The sequence below is a fragment of the Oncorhynchus kisutch genome, linkage group LG18 (genome assembly GCF_002021735.2).
Source record: "Oncorhynchus kisutch isolate 150728-3 linkage group LG18, Okis_V2, whole genome shotgun sequence".
In the NCBI taxonomy this organism is placed as follows: Eukaryota; Metazoa; Chordata; class Actinopteri; order Salmoniformes; family Salmonidae; genus Oncorhynchus; species Oncorhynchus kisutch.
In genome coordinates, this window is record NC_034191.2 from 38,369,042 (window position 1) to 38,384,836 (window position 15,795).

The 15,795-nt window shown below is 41.2% G+C and overlaps 1 protein-coding gene across 1 annotated transcript in view; it reads right to left on the reverse strand.

Moving 5' to 3' along the window:
* LOC109909368 (limbic system-associated membrane protein) overlaps positions 1 to 15,795 on the reverse strand; it is a 1,000,013-nt gene that overhangs the window by 883,006 nt on the left and 101,212 nt on the right. The gene's annotated exons all lie outside the window — the stretch shown is intronic.

The following is a 15,795-nucleotide window of genomic DNA, read 5'->3' on the forward strand; positions in this document are numbered from 1 at the left end:
GATCCTAGTAGCCGTAGGACTTTAATGCAGGGAAATTTAAATACGTTTTATCAAATTTCTATCAGCATGTTAAAAGTGCAACCAGAAGGGGACAAAAAAAAAAAAAAAAAAAAAAACTCTGGACCACCTTTACTCCACATACAGAGACGTATACAAAGCTCTCCCTCGCCCTCCATTTGGCAAATTTGACCATGATTCTATCCTCCTGATTCCTGCTTACAAGCAAAAATTAAAGCAGGAAGCACCAGTGACTCAGTCAATAAAAAAAGTGGTCAGATGAAGCAGATGCTAAACTACATGACTGCTTTGCTAGCACATACTGGAATATGTTCCGGGATTCCTCCAATGGCATTGAGAAGTACACCACATCAGTCATTTGCTTCATCAATAAGTGCATCGATGAAGTCGTCCCCAGTGACCGTACGTACATAACCCACCAGAAGCCATGGATTACAGGCAACATCCGCAATGAGCTAAAGGCTAGAGCTGCCTCTTTCAAGGAGCGGGACTGTAACCCGGAAGCTTATAAGAAATTCCGCTATGCCCTGCGACGAACTAACAGAAGAAGTGCCAACACAGGACTAAGATCGAATCGTACTACACCGGCTCTGACGCTCGTCGGATGTGTCAGGGCTTGCAAACCATTACAAAGGCAAGCACAGCCGAGAGCTGCCCAGTGGCACGAGCCTACCAGACGAGCTAAATTACTTCTATACTCTCTTCAAGGCAAATAACACTGAAACATGCATGAGAGCACCAGCTGTTCCAGAAGACTGTGTGATCACACTCACCACAGCCGATGTGAGTAAGACCTTTAAACAGGTCAACATTCACAAGGCCGCAGGGCCAGACAGATTAACAAGACGTGTATTGTGAGCATGCGCTGACCAACTAGCAAGTGTCTTCACTGAAATTTTCAGACTCCCTGTCCGAGTCTGTAATACCAACATATTTTAAGCAGACCACCATAGTGCCTATGCCCAAGAACACTAAGAACACCATTACCCCAGAAAGTGGGTAGGCTTCACCGTAGGGATGGTGCCAGGTTTCCTCCAGACATGACGCTTGGGGTATGTTCAATCTTGGTTTCATCAGATGAGAGCATCTGGTTTTTCATGGTCTGAGAGGCCTTTAGGTGCCTTTTACCATAAAGGCCTGATTGGTGGAGTCCTGCAGAGATGGTTGTCCTTCTGAAAGGTTCTCCCATATCCACTGAGGAACTCTGGAGCTCTGTCAGAGTGACCATCAGGTTCTTGGCCACCTCTCTGACCAAGGTCCTTCTCCCCCGATTGCCCAGTTTGGCCGGGAGAGTCTTGGTGGTTAAAAACTTCTTCAATTTAAGAATGATGGAGGCCTCTGTTCTTGGGGACATTTAATGCTGCAGAACCTTTTTGGTACCCTTCCCCAGATCTTTGCCTCGACACAATCCTGTCTCCTGTTTACGGACAATTCCTTCGACCTTTTGCTCTGACATGCACTGTCAACTGTAGGACCTTAAAGAGACTGGTATGTGCCTTTCCAAATCCTGTCCAATCAATTGAATTTACCACAGGTGGACTCCAATCAAGTTGTAGAAACATCTCAAGGATGATCAATGGAAACAGGATGCACCTGAGCTCAATTTCGAGTCTCATAGCTTATGAGACTCGAAATTATGAGCATACTTATGAGCATACTTATGTAAATAAGGTATTTGTTATATTTTTAATACATATGAAAAATGTCAAAAAAACTGTTTGATTCGTTATTGTGGGGTATTGTGTGTAGATTCATGAGGAAAACATATTTGATCCATTTTGGAATAAGGCTGTAACCTAAAAAATTGAATGGGTCTGAATATATTATGAATGCACTGTTACCCTTTGTTTTTCAGGGCAAGAAACATATCCACATTAAAATCCCTCTGTTGTGAAAATAACATTACTATCGCTGTCACATGATCACTAGTCTGAAAACCCCTCCGTGAGCTGCTGAGAGGACATAAGCAGTAGATCAGGAAAACAAACAACAGGATGACAGTTTGATTGAGAGCGTTTCCCCTGGTTTGAGATCTAAGAAGGTCAAGGGGTTACTTTGCAGTGCTGCTGAGAAGAGAACTGGAGCAACCTTAGAGTCACAGCTAAAAAGGTTAACAGGAGAGCTCATTATTATGGGGTAAGAGAAGACTAGCAGTGCTGGGATTATCAATCATAGACCACTATAGATATATGGAGAGAGCAATGGACAATTGAGGAAAGGTATGGTGAAGACCATATACTGTAGAGACTTGAGGACTGATACCAAGTAACCAAAGGAGCCGAGAAGACCTCTAACTATTGTTGTCATGCAATTCAAATTTGGCCTCGCTACATTCTCAGCAGTGGTCATAAACAATAAACAACAACAAATGGATGATATCCGTTTGGCATGACAACAATAGTCAGATCATTTTGCTAAACCACATACCTGCAGATCTGGGACCAGGTTAACCAAGATGTGGCTTCAACAAAATGTGGCTAACAAAAACAAAAAGTTATTTTGCGCCGCTTTCAAAATACTTGAGGCTCCAGCCAGAGTCTAATTTCACTCAATTCACATTCCATTTGTATCATTTGATTTGCCATATGGGAGGAGGATAAATTAGGTATAGTATATTGCATATTACTTTAATTTACTGAATTCAACATGAATTAGAATGTTTATATTATTGTGCATTTAGGAAAAACAAGAAATCATAGTTTGCAGGACTTTGCCATTCACATGCAAACATGTGCCATCTATTCTTAAGTGCACTTTATCTGGGCTTCATGCTTCACCGAACAGCGAAAATGTGCATCATGCATAGTTCATAATAACTAAAACAGTGCTGAAATAATGAGTAAAATTATATTTCTCTAAGAGTAGGAGCATTTGACACTATCTGATATTACTTTGAGGCTGAGAGTAATATTAGTACATGTGAATGAATCTCTGGTGTTTACATGGCTTAGGGATTAACTCAAATGGATACCATAAATTGTTTATCAATCTATGGGCAATCATGAGATGATTCAGCAGGTCACGTAAATCATATGCAATATTCACACTATGAGCCTCTCATAAGCCACTGTAACGGCGTTCGTCTGTTGAAGGAGAGTCGGACCGAAATGCAGCGTGGTGGTTACTCATGTCTTTTAATGAAGATAATGCGATACACGAAATAACTTAAATACAAAAACAACAAACGAAACGTGAAAACCTATACAGCCTGTCTGGTGCTAACTAACACAAAGACAGGAACAATCACCCACGAAATACAAAGTGAAACTCAGGCTACCTAAATACGGTTCCCAATCCGAGACAACGAGAATCACCTGACTCTGATTGAGAACCGCCTCAGGCAGCCAAGCCTATACTAGCCACACCCCTAATCAACCACAATCCCAATGCCTACAAAAACCCCAATAAGACAATACAATAACCCCATTTCACACCCTGGCCTGAACAAATAATTAAAGAAAACACAAAATACTAAGACCAAGGCGTGACAGCCACAATGATTACAGCTGCTACTGCCCACAACAAAGGTTTTGGCGCTTCCAAGAGAAATCACACAATATATTATATATAGTCCATCTCACAGTTTGTCTCTCAGGCCTCATAAGTATTGTAATGAAACAGGCAGTGAGCAGGCCTCGAATCCTCCACCTTCTAGCCCGAGGTCCGGTGTGCTATCGACTGTTCCGCAAAATCATGCTCAAGCCAGGCAGAGTCGATTTCCGGGCTTATAAACCCAGGGTCATTACACTACTCCCTCCTTTCAAAGAGCGCGTCCTCGCGCTAGCTTGTGACTTTGTCTTACAGGAACTCGCTCACCGGCCAAGCACACGCACTGTCGTGGATGCAAGGTCCGATCACTTCTGACACCAATGTAAAGAAACAGGCAGGGAGTAGGCCTTGAACCCTCGACCTTCTAGCCCGAGGTTCGGCGCACTATCGACTGTGCCGGAAAAGCTCGACTGTGCCGGAAATGCTCAAGTGGCAGAGTCGATTTCAGTGCTTATAAACCCAGGGTCGTTACATTATGTAACAGCATGGGAAGAGATTGTTTTTTTCCAACAAGCAAGTAAGCGTAATTTAAATAGTGACCTGTAGGAAACAATCATTGTAAAATGTGTGAAAAAAACAAGTTATACAGGATTTCGCCAGCAATGAAACAGCTTGATCTGAATGGCTATTGAGTCCAGTTAGGAGGCACAAAGTATTAGGTTTCAGTTTCTTACTAATTATTACATCACCAGAGAGAACAGAGTACTCACAAACGGCATTATGTCAGAAGGAATTATGGGCATTCATTTGCTGCCAAAAGGAGTTCTTTGCATTGTCAGAGTAATAAATTGAATGTAATTGAGTGGATGCGGGTAGCACCAAGCACATTGGTTCCCTTTGCAATGATTCGATGCAATAAACCACATCCACACTGTCAGATCTGCTGACACACTCGTGCCCAAGAATTATGGCATCCTCAAGAAATACAGCTTTGTGAAACTGAAATCATTTCCACAGACAGCAACATTTGGCGGGCCACCCTCTTCTCTACACAGCCTTATCCAGGGACATGGCTTTTCCTGAGTCGACAAATAGAAAGCGGATGTCTGATAGCTCAGAGGGAATGTATACATGGTGCATTGTGCTTTGCATAAAGAAACGCCTCAAGATGGCATTACCTGACCATCCAATCAAAACATTTACATTTCAAAGACTGATCCCTCGTCATGGTCACCCATTTGATGTTGTCCTGAGGAATTACACGTATCCCTTCATTAATGTTGTTCAGGCTTTTAGTCCTCTTCATAAGCATGATTTAGAGAACGAGAAAACATTTCCTTGTCCCAGACAAAACTATATTTACTTCTCCACTCATATCACAGTAAAAGGCATACCTCCTCATGCCTTTTGCACACAATGTATATAGACTCTTTCTTCTTTTTTTCTACTGTGTTATTGACTTGTTAATTGTTTACTCCGTCTGTTCACACTGCTATGCTTTATCTTGGCCAGGTCGCAGTTGTAAATGAGAACTTGTTCTCAACTAGCCTACCTGGTTAAATAAAGGTGAAAAAAAAAAAAATAATAATAATAATTGTTACACACCTGCTAAGACCCTCTTTAAAAAAAGTCTGAGACAAGCACACCAGTCAAGACATGGATGCAAGACATGGATGCAGCCCAGCTGAGTCGTTACATTTGAAGACTTCTGGAGTACCATTAAATGTAAAATGGTATACATTAACATTTTCTGCCTTGTGCTTGATGATGACATGAATCTGCTGAAGCACAGTGGTGTTATGCATACTCTATGTAAGGACATAATAGTGGGTGCACTTTCCCCTGCAACTCTCGCCGTCAACTATAAGTCGCTCTGGGTAAGAGACTAACGTAAATGTAAATAAAGAGTTCATCATAGAGGCTGCACCTAGCCCTGCAAACTAGTCATGCTTAAGTTTTCACTGCTAATGTTAATTAAAAAAGCTCATAGAGAAAGTTCACTTGTGTTAAGCTTCAGCTTATTTTCGTCTCACCTAAGTTGTTGTCGTTTCATCCACACCCTAACCTTTAAAAAGTCAAATCAAATCTAATTATTTTAATTACTCCATTAACAGACCAACCATCTGGTATGCTGATCAAGGTGAAGAATAAAAGAAACACTTTGAAGGAACATGTTGTGCTTTGAGCATGAGGAGGATAACTCTGATGTATTATGAATATCCACTCAGGATCACCACTGTACTGTTCTCCATGGGGGGAGAAAGACAACTGTGCTCCCTGCTAGCACAAGGTTGAGTTTCCTTTCCTTTGTGTGATCTGTGTCGAGCGGTTACATTATTTTCATGATCCCTCAGCTGTCACACAGAGACTGAGATCAAAAGGATGACCACCTGAGCTACAGTAGGCTTGTGGTCATTGACCTGTCACATGTCAACAAACTGAAATAGTCCACCCACACAGACAGTCTGGTGAAGGCGCAACAGCGCCTCTTCAACTTCAGGAGGCTGAAGAAATTTGGCTTGTCACCAACAACAAAAAACTCAAACTTTTACAGTTACCCTGCCGGGCTGTATCACCGTCTGGTACAGCAACTGCACCGCCCTCAAACCGCAGGGCGATCTGCACAACACATCACCGGGGGCAAACTACCTGCGCTCAAGGACACCTACAGCACCCGATGCCATAGGAAGACCAAAAAGATGAAGGACAACATCCACCCGAGCCACTGCTTGGTCATCCCGCTACCATCCAGAAGGCGAGGTCAGTACAGGTGCATCAAAGCTGGGGCCGAGAGACTGAAAAACAGCTTCTATCTCAAGGCCATCAGACTGTTCAACAGCCATCACTAGCACAGAGAGGCTGTTGCCTACATACAGACAAAGAATCATTGGCCACTTTAATAAATGGAAAACTAGTCATTTTAATAATGCCACTTCAATAATGTTTACATATCTTGCATTACTCAGCTCATATGTATATACTGTATTCTATTTTATTTTTTATTTTACCTTTATTTAACCAGGCAAGTCAGTTAAGAACATATTCTTATTTTCAATGACGGCCTGGGAACAGTGGGTTAACTGCCTGTTCAGGGGCAGAACGACAGATTTGTACCTTGTCAGCTCGGGGGTTTGAACTCGCAACCTTCCGGTTACTAGTCCAACGCTCTAACCACTAGGCTACGCTGCCGCCCCAGTATCTATTGCATCTTAGCCTATGCCGCGCTGTCATTGCTCATCCATAATGGGGCGGTAGGGTAGCCTAGTGGTTAGAGCGTTGGACTAGTAACAGGAAGGTTGCAAGTTCAAACCCCACGAGCTGACAAGGTACAAATCTGTCGTTCTGCCCCTGAACAGGCAGTTAACCCACTGTTCCTAGGCTGTCATTGAAAATAAGAATTTGTTCTTAACTGACTTGCCTCGTTAAATAAAAGGTTAAAAAATATTTTATATATTCTTATTCCATTCCTTTACTTAGATTTATGTGTATTAGTTATCTGTTGTTGAATTGTTAGATTACTTATTAGATATTGCTGCACTGTCAGAATTAGAAGCACAAGCATTTCGCTACATTCACAATAACATATGCTAACCATGTGTATGTGACTAATAAAAGCATGCTCTTCAAGTGCTGAGCTAATGTCATCAAGTAATCCAATGTACGGATTTACGGCTAAAACGGTTTATGGCCAGGATTAAAAAATTACAATAATTTGTAAAGCCAAATAAATAATAACAAACTAGTCATGAAAGGAGTTAATTACTTGTGTCCTAAGAGAGTAATCAAAGACTGATGAAATGATCAAACTTTGCCTCTGATTAGAATTGTTCAACATCTTTATGCTGGGTGGACACATTTCAGATACAGGCCTTAAGCAGAGGTCCCTTGTAGCTCATGGCTCTCCCTCTTTGCTGGTCACTGAGATGTGACTGTGACTGTATAGCCCTGGTGATTACTCTCTTTTACAGAGCAACAGAGAACGCTGCAGTTGACACCTTTTAATGGCATTTTTCTACCTTACTGGATCTGGTGCAACTTGTCTGCATAAATGTTAACGTGCACTGTAAGATTAATAGCCGGCTGCATAGCTCTAAGTGTTGGATTTAATAAATGTTTTCTTCAAATCTGACTTACCTAAAATGACTCATTTAAAAACGGATGTTAACGGTTGAAATGCATTGATTTCTTTTAGATCTCCTTTGAATATGTGGACATTAATTCACCATGGTCATTAGGGTCACCCCATACCCATGACAGCATGGTTCCCATACTGACTGAAGTCCTGTATCTGGATGTGACATAGTATCACATAGCCTGGGATTCTGCAAGATTCATACCAATAAGAGTGTTTTGGTTTATGTGGGCTGCTAAGGCCACAGAACGCACACAATGCATTCATATTTTATTGGAATACTACAGTCTGAAACTAAATATGATTTTGAGGGACAATATCAAACCACCAGTGGATACCATTGTTGAATATCTGCCTATATTGCTTTAATCATTTGCAAATGTTAAAACATTGACTTGTGTTTCGGGCGAGTTTCATGTGAACGACATTAAAGCAGAAAAACAAATACAAATACTACAGGAACATTGAGAAATCTAGCGCTAGGCTGGGACATACACCCTCTGACTGCCAGCTATGGGAGCCTGTAGCCAAATGCACACTCTGCAGCAAAAGAGAAAACCTAAACGTATTGAAGTATTCCTATGGATATATGACAACAGACTAATTAGAAACGGACCAACCTCATTGACCCCCATAATGAGTTCTGAGGAAATGTTGATGCAATATTGTTGAGAGATTACAAGGCAAGGACAACATTATGAATCGTAGATTTTCATTAAATACAATGCCATTTAAGAACTTGCAAAGCAGCATGTTGAACGACTTTTAAAGGAACATTTTGACAAAATGTTGTTGAGCGATTACAAAATAAAGACGACAACAATAGAATTTTAAAAAAGCTCTTTAAGACCTTGCAAAGCAGCACATTGAATGACATTTACATTGGCATGCACCAATAATACTGTCACGTCCTGACCATAGAAAGCATGTATTTTCTATGGTAGAGTAGGTCAGGGCATGACTCTTTTTTTTGTCTAGTATATTATTTCTATGTGGGGTTCTAGGTTTCATTTTCTATGTTGGTGTTTGTATGATTCCCAATTAGAGGCAGCTGGTAATCGTTGTCTCTAATTGGGGACCATACTTAATTTGCATTTTTTCCACCTGTGGGTTATGGGATATTGTTTAAGTTACTGTTTCGAGTTAGTGCACTTTGCACCTCTGTAGTCACGGTTTGATTGATGTTAAGTTTCACTGTTATTAAAGCATGTGGAACTCTACATTCGCTGCGCTTTGGTCCATCTCTACAAAAGAACATGACACATACTGTAACCTTTTTATGTTTGCCAGGTGAAAAGCGGCCAGTTACTTTGGAAATAATGATCCATCAAAGCCCAAAGACGAGTCATTTGTCACAAAAACAATGCTCTGCAGCAACAAAGCTACATACACAAAATACTGTTGACATTGTTCATCTCCGGACGTGAGCGGCTTTATATCTACCGTTACCCTGTTGACGAGGGTGGATAATCTAAAGCTAATCGATATTTGTAATAAAATGATATATCATGGTTGAACATTGTAGAATATAACTGTTGTATACCCTCCAAACCCATAAGCTTGTTTTATTACATTGTTCCTAAACAATGCAACTGTAAACAAACACTGGTTAGCTTCATAACACAGTTAAATCTAGAATTTTGATCTCATGGATGGTCAGTCGATGCATCCTTGCACACTAAATAAACATCAGATGTAGCAAAAAGTATATTCACATTTTTGATTGACAGCATGAAACATGGAAAGTAATTCTAAGTAGTTCAAAAAAAAATTCTTTATGTAACTGACCATTAAATTGTATGTGGCCCATCAGGTGCTGCAAAAGAAGGTCAACGGAATACACTAACTTTTGCCTGGATCCATTCATTCATTTGTTATGGACTGTGTCCAATTTCCACATAAATGTCAGCATTTGATCCATTGCAACAGAGTCAATGTAAGCTCACACTGATCTACAGTGATTGATGCTGGGCAAAATTTAAATAACATTATTGAAAGCACAAACACTCTTAAAAGGGAAGTGGATTTTTTTATACAGCTGCCCCTTTGACTTCCCTAATAGAGCACATACTCAACACTAGTTCAGTGGAAAAAGCAAGGAGAGAGCATAATCAAACAGTCAGGGATGATACAGATGTACACTGCTGCTTTGAGGATGTATTAAACATTGATTTACCGAGAGACTAACAAAGTCCTGGTGATTTCTCTCTACATTTACTCCTTATTTGAAATATGAGTCACAATACAATGAGCAAAAGAGTTTAAGGGATAGAAATCATATCATTATCAAGACTTTATTGAGAAAATCCTCATAATTACTAGAGCAGACTTAACTAGAAGGCACTATTCATGATCAACAATTAGCCACAGTAGCACTCTCAAGAAATAGCTCTGGGACTATTTTTCTCATCTCAGCCATAAAGATTCCAACTGTAAATCTAAATCACTCCACCAGATAAACCAGCTCTACATTAGAGAAATTGATGAGCAGGGCTACATACAGAAGCAGTGGTTCTGCTATAAACACATTCAAGTGGACGGCCAAAATTCCACAATGAGGGGAAGTTAAAGCTGATGTCACTGCCATTAATCTGGAGTTCCGTGTTCCTTCCTTTGACACGCAAATGGATCATTCTGACGGCCAGGTCGCTATCGTGCCATATCTCACTCCACCAATAGCAAGGATGATTTATGGAAAAACTGCATTTGGTGAGATGAGCATTTCACACTTGGATGGAATCCTCACATTTGACACAAGCCAAGGCTCCAACTCCAACCACTTGTTCACTGTCACTCTAGAGATGAATATTACTATGAAGAGCTTAAGAGGCTGACAGATAATGTACTACTGGCTACAGGTTTAACACATCTGCCTGTGCTCCTTAGGGGAACAAGGCAGTTAACCCGCTATTCCTAGGCCGTCATTGTAAATAAGAATGTGTTCTTAGCTGACTTGCCTGGTTAAATAAATATAAAATGTAAAAAATGATACAGATTGATGCAGTTTGAAATTCTAAGCACACAATGAGATGGCATAATATGTGTGTGTTGTCTGGTAAGCTTTTAGGCTATATTATGTTTCTGTATCAGATATTCAGTGTGGTGTATTTAAATGTCCCGTTTGTCTACTTTCATTAATTAATGCAGTGTACAAATTGCATGTTGTTTTTAATATAGTTTTCTTTTCTCGAAAAAACAATATTTGAAGTTGACTTTTCAAACTGAAGTTGAATTCAAGTCACACTCACCATTTCATGATGTAAGGGCCAGTGGAGCAACAGAAAGCACAACTCCGTGTCGCGGTGGGTTCAACAAGCAGTGAAATGTAATACAGATAAATAACCTTTCACTGCAGTGGGTTAAGTCAGGGTCACACAGAGTGATTCTTGGTAGGCAAACAAATCTACTTTGAAACAAAAGTATACACCTCATACACATGGTTATGGGCTTACAAAAAAAGACACCTTTACCATGTCAGATAGAGTATTACACTTTGCGTTTGCATCCCAATATTGCACTTTATATACGTCACAGAAGACTGAAATATAACAAAACAGTTTGACATAGAAACATTGGATATTCTGCTGGTTTTATTAAATAATGTTGATTAATTATGAAATTATGAAACTAATGAATAACATTCCAACCATGAGGCCACAAGGTCATCTGACCGCAGAGCGAGCTTGTAACATTTGTGAGATTGTAAAATGGAATAGTATCAAGGTGGATTTGCATCCAACCACACAGACTTACATGTTCAGGACTTTTTCATGGACACAGCTAACCTACACTATGTACTTATATGATGCTTCTAAGGGGGTATAGTCTAGTAGTCTAACATTGGACTACTCAGACTACTCATGTGTGGTACATGAAAACATAATAAAATAAGCTCATATGCCATTGGCCTAAACATTCAGAACAACTCATATCTCATAAACTGACAAGGACAATAAACACAGAAATGTACATATTTAAATAGCCTGGTTGATTGATGTTACATCACAAGGGTGGATGTTCACATTTCACATAATCATGTCATATTTATCTCCTCAAACTGGATATAAATGTCACCCAGTGTTTAGACTGAAACTATATCGCTCAGACACTATATGAAAAGTGTTTTATTATTTTTCTGCACTTATCCTCCACTGAGTCCTCTTGGGAGCAGTGGTAATGACCCACCTTTATTAATTTTTTCATAACGACACTGTGCCCTGTGACATTGTGTGCTTCATTCCTGCCTCACTCCCTGGTCCTACAACACACACAGCTCCAGTTGGAGGCCTTAAGTGTTTATGTGGCCCACAGTTCTGTATTGTATTTGTATTCAACCTTTACTTACTAGGCAAGTCAGTTAAGAACAAATTCTTATGTTACAATGACGGCCTACCCCGGCAAACCTCTCCCATGACCCGGATGACGCTGGGCCAATTATGCGCCGCCCTGTGGGATTCCCGATCGCGGCCCGTTTTGATTTTGATACAGACCGGGATCGAACCAGGGTCTGTAGTGACGCCTCTAGTACGGAGATGCAGTGCCTTAGACCGTTATTCGGCAATTACTGTGTCGGCTGCAGTTATTACACTTTAACTGCAATCTTTTTTTGTAAGGGACAGTAGCTAGGATTCCTCAAATAGTCATCATGAGAAAGCCTGCTTAAATAATGTAGGGCAGCCACAAAGCTCCCAAATTCCCATGTTACCCAACAAACCGTATTTAACTCAATGCACAATGTTCATAGTACAGCCATTATTCCAACTGTTGTGTCGGCAACAGTGCACACATTGTCGGTTTAGTAACCAACATTCACTATTCAAGAGACGTATTAAAAAAATTGTACTAGAACTGAGCATATATTACTTTTTAATGCTTTATGTAAGGTATAATCAACGAGGGGCTATGCGTTCTATGGAAAGTCATGAACGACGTGGAAGGTGATTCACGATGTGCTAGCGGAGTGGAACTAACCTACCACAGACTTGCATTATTTTCAAGAGAACGCATAGAGCCCCGAGTTGACTATGCCTTTTACACCATGACTAAAATGTAACACATTTGCCGCTATAAATGAGTTCAACATCCACCGAAGTAGCTAGCAAGTTTACTAGACAGCAACAGTGGTTGCCGTGGTAACCAAATAAACAGGCTTGCTAGTTTAGCTAACTGAACCATCAGACAGTCATAGCTCGTGGTGCACGACTCCAGGATTTTTGGAGTCGACTCTGACTCATGTGGTTGGAGTAGAATGAGTCGATTCTTGCTCGACTCCCAAAACACGCTAAAACGGATACGCACACACGTATATGCCACATTAGTTCACCCTAACATGTAAATAGTCCGGGTGGCCATTTGATTAATTGTTCAGCAGTCTTATGGCTTGGGGGTAAAAGCTGTTAAGGAGCCTTTTGGTCCTAGACTTGGTGCTCCGGTACCGCTTGCCATGCGGTAGCAGAGAGAAGAGTCTATGACTTGGGTGACTGGAGTCACCGATCTGGGGACCCATATCAAATCTTTTCAGTCTCCTGAGGGGGAACAGTAGAGTGCCTATTGCAATACAGCATCAGTGGTCAATCCTGAGGTAGCCATCCAACAGACACCTCTCATAAGTCAGTGCATATATACATTTGTTGAGTTGGTCAATTATTCAAAAAGTATCAAAGCTGATTTTCAGCAGCACAGTTATGTCCAGTTAATCACATTTTTTGGACAAAATCTATCAATTTTGAAAGTGAATTTAGTATGGAGTAATCTAAACTAAATAATACATTATATGGTTTACCTCTGTATTGCCTGGCCAAGAGTAAAGTATGTATTTTTATAAACTTGTGCAAAAATGATTTTGCTTTAAGCCACTTAAATTCTGACAGTGACAACATGGAAGCAGAACTATCTCCAGCCATTAAAGCTAAACCCAAATGAATATACTGCACAAAACTAAATTTCTGGAGGGTTAATTCATGAAAATTATTCAGACAACTTTCCTGGGGGGGTGAAATAGATGTATTCTCATGGCTTTGTCCCCGAATCCCTGTTTTGATTTGAACATCATGAAACATGTCCTGTTGATATTTTAATGAGGACTACTGCCCAAAGCTCTAGCTCTGTGTCTCTGTAGACCTGAGGGACTAATATCATTTGAGATATTGAATTTCCCGGTGTGGCTTGGGATCCATTTCATTAGTGATAAGGACACGTACAAAGCAATGTATCTTTAGAGAAAGTAAAATAATCCACCTTGGAATAGCAATCGCTATAGACATAGTGGATGACCTTGAAACAACGTTTCTCTGGCTTTGGTGGATGGATTTCTCTCTGGTCAGGAGTGGGTATTCTATAGTATTAATAAAACAACATAAAAACACATCACCTTGCTCCTAGAACTGATGACTCACACCACCAGGGTTGTATTTTCTCTTTCAGGTCAGGAGGATTATCAGAGTCTGGCCCAAACACACATTTCCTGTTGTGGAGATTTTTTTTTACAGGCACTGAGTCCACCGTCCACCTGGTCACCTTTTCCGTAGCTGATAAGAGAGGAGAGACACGCTCTGATTGCCCTGACATGGCTGAGAGAGGACCACAGCAGTCTTCGTAATATGTTCGCTCCATTGTCCAACATGGGATTATAGCTAGCTAGGGCCCGGGGAGGACAGGTGCCGGGCTGTCTCTCAGACCCATGATGTGATTGTGTAAGCCAGGTCATGGAGCGCTGCAGATGAAGCCTGAGTGTGGCAACCCTCCAGAGAACCAGGGACCCTGTCTAGTCTTCTCAATCCCCCATGTGGTGTAGGGGAGGGCTCGGGCCGCTCTCGACAGATGGGTATGGCTGGTTCATCTGATTCAGATGGTACACTACAGCTGTCTCAGGCCCAGCCAGGGAGCCTAGAGTGGGGAGACTAGCACCGACAGCACATAGCCCACTGTCTTACCAGGCACAGGGAGGGAGGATGATTAGTAGGACAAGCTCAGCAGTCAACCGGGATTGACAGGCACCTGCAAGGCTTTACAGCCACTCTGTGTGATGAGACGGCTTGCTCCCACACAGCAGACGGCAACACACAGACTTAGTCAGAGAGGGAACCAGGGGGAAGTTCAGTTACCAAATCAACATATTTTGCTTCTCTCCCTTATTCTTTCCCTAAGTCCCTCTATCCTGCCTGTCTTGAATATTGTTCTGATAGTACTAGAGGTTTGATACTGATATGGGGGTGATCCCATGGTAGTTTCCAGCCATTTCTTTTACCTACCTATCCACTATTTTCAGAGGCAGTACATAATTGAAGGTAGGATTGAAGGAGCTAAGAAAATTAAGGAAGGAAGGAAGGGAGGTAGGTTGAGAGGGAGGAAGCTAGGAAGGAAGAAAGAAATAAAGGAAGACGAAAGGACAGGAGGAAAAAAGGGAAAAACCTAAGAGACAATTAAGGAAGGCAGTTACAGTATGAAGAGTACTTGGACAGGGCCAGAGAGACAGGTGGTGTCACGCCCTGACCTTCAAGATCCTTTTTATGTCTATTTTGGTTTGGTCAGGGCGTGAGCATTCTGTTTTGTGTTCGGTTTTCTTTTTCTGTGTGTTTGGCCGGGTGTGGTTCTCAGAGGCAGCTGTCTATCGTTGTCTCTGATTGAGAACCATACTTAGGTAGCCTTTTCCCACCTGTGTTTTGTGGGTAGTTGTTTTCTGTTTTGTGCGTCTACACCAGATACAACTGTTTCGTTTGTGCCGCTTTGATAATTTTTGTTCTAGTGTTCGGTTATAATAAAAATCATGGACACGTACCACGCTGCACCTTGGTCCTCACCTCATTCCAACAGCCGTGATAGCTGGCTAATACCATGTCTGCCATGTTGAGTATGCTCAGAGACTCTAGCCACAGGGAACCATGGAGACATAACACACCAGCCAGGAAAACCTTAGAGGAATAAGTGTCCAATCCTTCATCCTAACCACATGCTTACTGTGAATTAAAACAGGTGTCGTGCACAAAATAGGCATAATACAATCGCAGTACGAACCCCGTCTTTTTTGCTATAAGGTAAATGAGATGGCAGCAATTGTTTACTTTAGATCTGCATAAAGCACTGAAATTGGTGCACTGGATCATTGGATGAATGCAATGCACGTAATGCAACTGGAAGCTGCTGTATTCCTCAAATTG